General features: G+C 52.9%; 1 long non-coding RNA gene across 2 annotated transcripts; it reads left to right on the plus strand.

The window, feature by feature from the left end:
* Window positions 1-990: 990 nt before the first annotated feature.
* Window positions 991-7772, plus strand: LOC111093045. 2 transcript variants are annotated; one of them, XR_005380734.1, is made up of 4 exons: window positions 991-3507; window positions 3591-4252; window positions 4420-4634; window positions 5618-7772. It is a non-coding gene; the product is annotated as an uncharacterized LOC111093045 (long non-coding RNA). The 2 variants fall into 2 exon arrangements; XR_005380733.1 differs by having other exon boundaries at window positions 998-4252.
* Window positions 7773-10324: the final 2552 nt, after the last annotated feature.

Here is a 10324-nt window from a genome sequence, read left to right on the forward strand (position 1 = left end):
GTAAAGTCTGCTTAGTCTGACTCAAACTTAAATCAAAGCAGAGGTGAGTAACCCACAAGGTAACAACCACGTCCAATGAGATGCATGGGGACCATTGGGCCTTTGGTCTCTGGTCTGCTGTCCCCAGAGCTGGGCTGGTGAAAGGTGACAGAAACTGGGCGCTAGGTGGCCTTGACAAAACCTAGTGTCCACTGGTGTTTACAAACGCAGCATCTGGAAATCTTCTCTGAAAGCCAAAACTCTCGGCCACTTCTCTTCCTCAGCATTCCACATAGAACATATTTGTTTTTTTTTTTTTGTTTTTTTTTTTTTTTTAAATTAACATTTTATTTATTTATTTATTTTTTAATTTTTATTTTATTTTATTTATGATAGGCACACAGTGAGAGAGAGAGAGAGAGGCAGAGACACAGGCAGAGGGAGAAGCAGGCTCCATGCACCGGGAGCCCGACGTGGGATTCGATCCCGGGTCTCTGAGATCGCGCCCTGGGCCAAAGGCAGGCGCTAAACCACTGCGCCACCCAGGGATCCCCATAGAACATATTTGGAAATGAAAATGATTAATCCTCTTCCCCACATTAGGGAATACGGCTGGGGGAAAACAGCCCCGTGTCCAGCCCCATTGTCACTTGCCGCGTGACACGCCTCACTCAGCAAGGCGCAGGCATGAGAGTGTTGAGCTGCCACCAGCCAGTTCTTTCCAGACAGAGCAGGAGACCCAGAGCCTTCCCAAGAGCCCACCCAGAGGTGCCATCTGGCCAAGCCCCAGGCATCTGGGAAGAACATGAGGAAGGGGAAGGGAACTGGGGGTCGAGGTGGAGCAGGAGAACACGCAAGAGGCCACATGTCCTGCTACTGGTGGCAGGTGGACACTGTGCTCTCAAACCAGACCCCTGAACAAGAGCCAAGGCATCTCCTCTCCAGGGGCATCAGTTCCTATTCAAGGTGGGTCAGTCCTACTGTCAATCCTATTTTCTCTCTAGGCCCATGTTTGAAAGGACAGGTTTTCAGGCCCACACCAGAGCCTGGCACCTCCACAGGCAGGGTCGGAGAAGGGGCCTTTGGCACTGTCCTCAGGCCTGGGGCAACAGACACTCGATTGGGTCTGGAACAGTGTGGTCAGGCCAGGGGAGCGCTCAGTAGGATGCTCACTCTTTGGCCTTCTGACGCTTCTGATCTCTGCTCTGGGCTGATCACTAGAGGCTCCCCCCTCCACGGACCCTGTCGTGGGCTGAGTTACATCCCTCAGAAAGACATGTTGAAATCCCAACTCTCTGTGAATGTGGCCTTACTTGGAAATAGAGTTTTTGCCACATGCCAATGAAGTAGAAACTCCATCACCAGGAGCTAGGGAGCGGCAAGGAAGGTTCTACTCGTGCTCAGAGGGAGCACGGCCCTGCTGACACCTTCATTTCTGACTCCTCACCTCCATGACTGTAAGAGAAGGGATTTCTGTTGCCTTAAGCCACCCCAGTTTGGGCAGCTTTGTCATGGCCAATGCCCCAAGCTCTGAAGCCTAGCTCCGCTCCACCACCTCTATCCATCCCACTGGGGATAGACTTGACAATCCCCGCTGGAGAAGGAGGCCTGTTGGGGTGGGAGGAGGTCCAAGGGTGTGCTGAACATGAGGGAGAAAGACAAGGGACGTGCTATCTCCTGGCAGGACCTCCGCCCTGGGAGGGGTCCAGGGAAGGTAAAATCCTGTGAGCAGAGGAAGTCTCAGATCCTTTCGAGCCACGGCCTCTGAAATGGCTGGGCCTAGAAGAGAATCAAATCTCCTCTCTGCTTTTTTGAAAACACTGGAGTTCCTGCCAACAGAAAAAAAAAAAAAAAAGAAGAAGAAAGCCCCCAACACACCTATTTCCACCTCCGCATGTTGATAACCGCAGTGTCCTGCAGATGACCACCCCCGGCCTCCCCTCCGAGCTCACACTGGGCTCAGCAGGACCCTCTCGTTAGGCTGTAGCCATGAACCTCCAAGTCCAGAGACTTGCAGTTATTTCTACTTTTCCAGCAGCAGGAAGGAAAAAAACAACTTGGATCTGAAAAGCAGAGGGAGAATTAAGAATGTACCTCGGCCCCAGGCATCCGTTTTTTTTTTTTTAACCACTAACTGGGCAATGAATAATTTATAGCCACGAATGTTTGTGGGGGTATAAAACTGTTGACAAGTCAAGAAAAACCTCTTAGCAGCCTGATGGAGCAATCCATCTTCGAGAAACAGGTTTCAAATGCATAGTTTGTGAAGATGCTGGTGGAGGTTGTTTCCCTTCTTTCTTGTTTTTTTTTTCTTTTTTTATCTATATGGAAATTGGTGGGTGCTGAAATATGTTTCACTTCAGCACGAACTTGGGCTGAATGATATCCCAGGCAAGAATTAAATCATCGCTTCATAGAGCAAGAAATAAACACCCAAGAAAACCAGGACCCTCAGCATGCAGGAGGGGAGCAGGAGACTTCCAGAAAGTTGAGCAAACCATTGCAATTCCAGGCAGGACGCCATGCAGAGCTTGGGCTCAGACTCACTGGACCAGGGGATGACTAGATCCGGGGAACATTCCTCCAGGAAGCCCCCAGCAAAACAGGGGGGATTGTACAACTGAGGCCTCCCATCCCTGAAGTGTGGGCATCCTCTCGAGGTCCTCCCAGGTCTGGGCACCCAGAGGTGCCGGGTGGATGTCGTGAAAACAGTGGCTACCATGGAGACAATGAGGCTGAGAATCTCGATAGCTACAGGGTCAAGCTTGCATCAAACACCAGCCATGTGCCACCACCCAAGGTCCTCTTGCTCAGTCGGCACATCGGCTCTCTGGCTGGTGCTGCCTGGCCAGTCTGATCACTCCATGGCTCCCCTCTTTGCTAGGAGGGCTCCTTGGGAACTGGGAGTTCTTGTATCTCTGTTAAAAGCCACATGGCTACAAGGCAGCAGAGCCTGGCCTTGAAGCCGTGTCTTACCCACATGCTTATTCACCTCCTCTGGTCTGATGGAGGCTGACTTGGTGTTGCAGAGAGTGGCAGGCATTAAGTTGCACCCCCTCCTATTCTCTGACCAAGGTTAGGGTGGCAGGCTGAGACCCAAGTGTAGACCACAGCCACATGGCTCCCCTGGGCACAGGATATGGGAGGTCGACGCCATTAATCAGGATGGTGTCAGTTACTCACTGCTTCGTAACAAATGACCCCCATACTCAATAGCTCCAAACATTAACTACCTCACAGTTTCTGTGCAGCAGGACTTTGGGGGCAGCTACCTGAGTGGTCAGGCTCGAGGTTGCTCACAAGTCTGGAACCAAGGCGTCTGCCAGGGCTGCAGCCATTTCAAGGTTCAACTCACCCACATGGTGGCTGGCGAGAGTCTGCTCCTCACAAGTTGCTGGACTCTTATCTGGGCTCCTCACTGGCTGTTGGTTGGAGATGTCCCTCAGTTCTTGGCTACGTGGGCCTCCCCATAGGGCAGCTCGCCACGTGGCGGCTGGCCTGCCTCAGAGCCGGTAGAGAGCAAGAGAGGTGAGCATAAGGGAAGCCAGAGTCTTTTAAAAGGAAATGTAAGCTCAAAGTGACACCCCATCAGATGCACCTTGTTCTTTCAGAAGAAGAAAGTCACTGTGTCTGGTCCACAGTCAAGGGGAGGGCATCACATGAGGACATGATGGCTGGGATCACGGGCAGCCGTCTTAGAAGCTCAGAAGAACCACAGTAATCAACTGTATTAGTATCTTCTGTTGCCTAACAAATTATCTTGAAGCTTAGTGGCTCAAAATAGCAATCATCGCTTCCTGTTTCTCACAGTTTCTACGGTCAGGAACACAGGAGCAGCATGGCTACGCAGTTGTGTCTTGGGTTTTCTCAGGGGACTGCAGGTGGATGGCAGTGAGGACCCTGTCCCCTGAAGGCCTGACAGGGACTGGAGGACCCGCTTCCACATGGGCAGCCCATGCGGCCAGCAAGTTGGCACTGGCTGCTAATGGGGCCATCAGTCCCCGTCCGCCCCCCACACACACACAGGCCTCCACACTCAGATGTGCCTGAGTGTCCTCACAGTATGGCGGCCGGCTCGCCAGTGGTGTACAAACCCAGGAGACCAAGCAGAAGCTGCAGAAGGCATTTATGGCCCGGCCTCAGAAGCCACAGAGCATTGCTTCAGCAGTATTCTCCTGGCCCTGCAGGTCAGCCCTGCTCAGCGTGGAAGGCAAAAATAACCAGATGCAAGATTCTCTGGGCGCCATCGTAGGTCAACCACCATACCAACTAGGTAAGTGGCCATAGGATGAGAGCGCAGCGCTGGAGCCCCACTGAGGAGGGCACTGAACCCACAGCCCACGCGTGTCGCACTCTATAGCATCCCTGAACCTGACTGGCCCCTTTGGGCCCTATGCCTTTGTGGTCTTCTCTCTCCTTGTCATGCTTTTCTCCCACCAGGAGCTCCTATTCAACCTCCAAAGCCCGATTCAGATGTTACCTCCTCCATGAAGCTTGGTTTATCCCTCAGCCTGCTCCCCTCACCCACCACACCCACGGCAGGACTGTCTCCATCCGTGGGCCCCTACACAGCTTTCTGCAGGCCTCTACTGTCCTCTGCTTCCTCGGCTCTTTCCTACAGTTACCAGTGGGGCCTTTTACACACAGGCCATGGGGTAAGCGCCTGCCCAGAGCCCTCCCTTGAGCCCTGTCCTGTGGAGACCCTCACATTGGACACCTGGAAAAATCCCTCAGCCCTTGCAGGAGATAGCTCTGGGCTGCCATCCCAGCTCAGGGGAGTAGACGGCTCCACCCGGCTCTTCATCCACAGATTCAATGCACTGATTCCCACCAGCCTCTCTCCCTGCTGCTGGGTCCGTTGTAAGCTTGGCTGCCAACACTCCCCTAAAGCTCAGCACAGGCTCTGACCCAGTGGCAGGTCCTCACGGGGACAGGTGAGAGGTCTAAGACGGGTCTGACAGCATGACGGACAAGCATGTTTCAACCGAAGGCCTGCTGGGAAGTGCTGGGAAGAGCTGCCTGCAGACCCAAGGGACCCCAAAGGCGACCCACTAGAGTCAGCAAGCAGTAGGCCCTGGTCTTGTTTCTGTCAGTGGCTCCTTCATGGCATTGACATCTTTCCACACACCCTCCAGTTCCCCCATGGGACACCCTAGCAGCACACCTGGCTTGAGGCCCTCAGCCTCCAGAGGTGTCATGACTGGTCCATCTGGGGGGAGCGTCATTTTCGTTTTAAACCTTTGCCAGTCCTTTTGATATAAACCAGTTTTGAAAAACCTCACTCTGAAGGTTAAGCAACTGTCCAACCCCAATCTTCTGATACAATCTCCATTATTTTCTAAACTTAGCAGTGAACGTCATTCATTCTAAGATGGGGACCGTTCTGTTGTTCTGGCTATTAAGTTTCTGATGTAAATTAATTCACATGTTAAAAATCTGCTTTTTGAGTCACCCAGGTGCCCCAGTGGTTGAGAGTCTGCCTTTGGCTCGGGTCGTGATCCTGGGGTCCTTAGGTCAGGTCCTGCATCGGGCTTCTGCATGGAGTCTACTTCTCCCTCTGCCTATGTCTCTGCCTCTCTCTCTCTGTGCCTCTCATGAATAAATTAATAAAATATTTTTTTTAAAAATCTGCTCACAGGCCCTGTGATCAAGTTTGGGGTTTTGTAAACATCTCCTCAAAGCCTGACACCAAGGCTTTCTTGATTGTTGAAAAGAAGATGGGGAAAGCCAGCTCCAAAAGGATTTCCAAAATGAACCATTAGAATGGCCTCTTCCAAAATGGATTTACATCGATCCTATTCACTCATTTCCTCTCATTTTTCCTCATGCATAATGGCTTCTGAGTCTAAAGAACAAGCTAGAGAATTAGGCCTGAACATCCGATCTCCTATTAGATCCAGCAGCCTGAGCCCGGAGGCCTGGCTGTGTGAGGCACTGCCCTGGAGGCCTTGCTGGACCTGGTCGTATTTGAAGAGCTATTACAGTTCTCTGCTCCAGACCAGCATCTGCATGAGAGCGAGGGCCGAGTCTAGGTTTCCTTACCATCATGCATCTCTGCTCGGCACAGTACCTAGCACACAGGAGGCACTGAGGAGTAAGACCCTTGGCGACCCCTGCCTGGGCCCCCCAGACACCTGTTGTCTGCCCACCATGTGCCAGCGCAGTGCCTCACGCCTGCCAATGCGTGAAGCCCTCAGAGGCAAGAGCTAGACACAGCACTCCTGACAGTAAGCCCTGGGAGCTGGCCTGTGCCCCAGCTGTGTAGCACCCTCTGCCCCCTAAGAACACGGTCCCACCCTTCCCCTTGGGGTGGCTCAGAGCCCAGAACACTCCCATCATCATCCACTCCAAATCTCATCGGCTGACAGATGCCAGCCAGCAGGACAATGGCCAGCAAACACCTTGTAGCCAAAGGTGTCATGACTAGCTACTATGGTTTCTCAAGCTTGCCCCTGGGAGGAATATTCCATCCCTGCCAAGAACCATGGGTCAGAGGCTTCACCCATCAGTTGGGGGGCCATCAATTCTGCAGTGGGTTTGTCTTCATAGTCACGGCTTGGGGCTATCCCTGAAATGTCCAGAAAGGAAAAGGCAACCTTAGTCCAATGGGTAAGTCAGGGCAGATCCTCACTGAAAATGTGTTCTTCATCTTAATCTAACCTTCATCCAGTCAGTTGAGCTCACTGCACACTCCAAGAGAGATGAAGTCCTCTACCCTGACCGTACAGACCGTGACCCCAAAGTGTGCCAGCCACATCCACCCATCCCTCCCAGGAAAGGCCCAGCCTGCCCATCTGCCCAGGTCTCTCTCTAGGAGTCTCCAGGCCCTTCCAGGCCAGGCCCTTTGCTTCTTAAGCCACAATCCCTAAGAGAAGCTTCTACCTTCCTGAAGAGCATGTGCATTGTCGGGGATGCCAGTCACAAGAGGATGCCCACCACAGAGGCACTGATGGGGAGTGGGAGTCAACGGGCTGACCCTCCAGCAGCCATCCTGGTGAGCTCCACCCCACTCCCACTGCCTTCCAACTCGAATGTTCTCACTGGAGTTCATCAGATGAAAACCCTGAGCCCAGGGTGGAAAAGCCTCTTAGGAGGTTAATAGTGAATGGATGGAGCAATAAACGTACTGATTTAATCCTTCAAGGGTGGCTAAACAGGCTGCTGTTTACCAAAGTCTTAGCAGATAATTACTAACGGATAATTACAAAAAGCTGCCGGATTGCAGCTGCCCCAGAAATGGCCACAGCCCCAGTCTACTTTGCCAAGCTAAGTAAATGGGCTGATTCCGCAGAGAAATTCCGCATAAGTCACTTTCTGGGAAGGACACCAGGCAACAATTTCCACGCCACTCTCTTCTTGCTGCCTCCCTGGCCGATGTCTGCCTCTGCCACCAATGGAGAGTACCCTGGGTTAGAACCCATCTCCCCGGAGCAACACCATCGTGACTGTAACCCCATTTCTTAAATGGCCTGGTTCCCTTCTTTATCTCCAGTTAGCAGACAGGAGGGGCAGGGACATCTGCACGAGAGGCACTGTTCTGGCACAAGCTTTGATGAAGGGGCTCAGACCTGAGCTCTCTGGGAAAGGACGGAGGGCACACTGAGGTGGATGAAAAGGAGGCCCACTGCTCACCAGACCAAGAAGTTTGAGAAGCCCAACCTCAAAAGCGTTGTCAAGGGGCACCTGGGTGGCTCACTTGCTAAGCGTCTGCCTTCAGCTCAGGTCATGATCTTAGGGTCCTGGGATCGAGCCTCACATTGGGCTCCCTGGGAGCTCGACTGGGAGCCTGCTTCTCCCTCCTCCCTCTGCCTGCTGCTCCCCCTGCTTGTGCTCTCTCTCTCTCTCTATCAAATAAATAAAATCTTTTTTAAAAAATTCAAAAGCATTGTCGAGTCTCACACATTTTACTGAAATTTTCATGGAGAGGTAAAGGAGGAGATGACTCAACATGTCAATGCAAAATTTCTTTAAAATCCTATATTACCATCTCTGTTGATTCCCCAAGTTTTGTTCCCACTGCATCAGTCCGCATCCCTGAGACACTCTTCTTTCCTTGCAGCAGCCTCACTGGCCCTGCTCTGCTCCCATAGGACACCCCCAGATCCCCTCAGACACGGATGCCTCCCAGCAGGAGAGCAGTCAGCAAACACAGGCATCCAACACCATGGTGCCCAGCTGTGGTTTCTCAGGCTTGCCCCTGGGAGGAGCTCTTCATCCTTGCCAAAGATCTCAGGACCAGAAGCTTCACCTGTACACCCCACAGGTCCCAGAGCCCATATCAGATTCTATAATACGCTCATGTTCACAGTCATGGCTTGGGCTGTCCCTGCCCTGGCACCAGGTATTGCCCTTCAGATGAAGATGTTTTCTATGGTCATAGGCACTGGTCATGGTCATCTTCAAGGTCATGGCTTGGGGGCTGTCCCTGCCCTGGGACTAGGTGCTATACCGCCATGAAGATTTTTTTTATACGGTCATGATTATGGCTAGAGGCCGTCCTTTTCTTGGGACTGGGTCCTACCTGCAGATAACATTCTCTCCAAGGCCAGCCAGTCCAGCCATCAACTCCAGCTGATTCTTGCATGTCCTGTGATACCTATCCTTCAGCTGCAGGAACAGGGGGCCCTCTGGCCCCAGCCCACCCATCCTGGCCGGCAGCCCCAGAAGTTTGCCCATCCACGGCAGAAAGGACACACATTTCCACTTGAACTATTGTGACACCAAACACTGCTGAGGAGGCGGCCTGAACTTCTCCAGCCAGGAAGCAGACCTGCGTGACAGGTTGCGAATTAGTGCCGCTCTGACGGGAACTCCTGGTCAGGGATGTTTGGCTGGCCACCGGGACAAGGGGAATTTGCTGATTCTGAGGACATACACTCTGCAATACAGCTCCCCGAAGACGGGGAGCAGCCCACAAACTCACAATCCAGATGCACCAAATAGGGAGAAAATCCTCCCACTCACCTGGGCACCCCCAATATTTGAAGAGCTATCTCAGCAGGCTTGGCAGGGTTCACTTTGAGGTGTAGATTCGCATTTTCATGACCACGTTTTTAAAAATTGCATTACTAATTCAGTTTCTATGGGGAAAAAAGAAATCCAGCTTGATTTTCTCACTTGTGGTTTCTGAAAAAACCAGATAAGACTTCCTGAATCTGAGGGCAGTGAGTAAATCATTACTCAGGCCCTTCTTAGGAATGTTCTAGTAATGTAACAGGCTCCCTGCTCAGGAAGGGAGGTGGCAGGGATCTAGTACCCCACCCCCGTCCCTGGCCTATGATCACATTTCCCAAAAGTGACCCCCTTAGACCTCTTTCTTCAGAAGTAGAATGCTGGGATGACAGTTGTTAGATGACAATGAACAACCTGCAGAGAAAGTCACGTGGAGCAAGACCACGGGATGGGAGGGCCCGGGTTCACTCTCTTCTCTTGTCCCCCTGCCTGAAACCATCCAACCTTATCATCTCCTGGACACCCCTGTTGCCCTCCGCATGGTACTCTGGACCCACCTCTGACTCCGCTGTGCCTTGGGGACAGGTGTCAGGTGAGCTCACCCTCACTCGGCTCCAAGAGCACCAGCCTTACACCTGCTCTGTGCCCATCTCCGAGCACATGGGAGCCTGCCTGGGCCAACACACACAGCTGGGAGTACAGGGCTTAATCCCCAGCTCAAAGCTCAGGCAGTGGGGGATGAACCAGTGGGTAGACTGGGCCTGCCTGCCTCTTTCCCACGAGTGGTCCCCCTTATGGCTGGAGGCCCCAGCCCATTCAGGCATCATGGCCTGTAGCAGTGTCCTCCAGGCTCTTTGTGTTTGCTTTTCCTCCTGCCCCTCCTTCCCGCTTCCTGGGGTCAGCTCCCAGTGAGCTTCCCGGCAGCCAGGCCCCCACCTCAGGTCCTGCATGCCGAGAACACAAGCTAAAGCATCATCCTTCTCCCCCAGCCAGGAGCCCACCGAGGCTTGGTATGGAGTAGACCCCCGATAGATATCCACAGGATGAGTTAAGGATGCACCTGTTTTGTGCACAGTGACGTGAAGAACCTTCCGGAAGGGTCACACAGTGAAACTACAATGTGAACTGGGTTTCCTAACCCCCGGGACCTCCTTGCCGGCCCTTCCCTGTACCTCAGCCAAGCACAGGCGCCGGAGCCCATGGAGCCCACCGTGCCCACAGCCTGGGCCCCCCTCCACGTGCTGTCCGCAGAGCCCCCTGGGAGGCTGGGCCTGTCTCTGGGCCCACAGAGCTCCTATTACCACCGTCACCACCCAGACAGACATATTCCCATGTCACCAAGTGTCAGAGCTATTATTGCTTCTTGCCCAGAGTCCAACTCCGTGCTCAGACA

Source organism: Canis lupus, chromosome 28 (genome assembly GCF_011100685.1).
Source record: "Canis lupus familiaris isolate Mischka breed German Shepherd chromosome 28, alternate assembly UU_Cfam_GSD_1.0, whole genome shotgun sequence".
Taxonomy (NCBI): domain Eukaryota; kingdom Metazoa; phylum Chordata; class Mammalia; order Carnivora; family Canidae; genus Canis; species Canis lupus.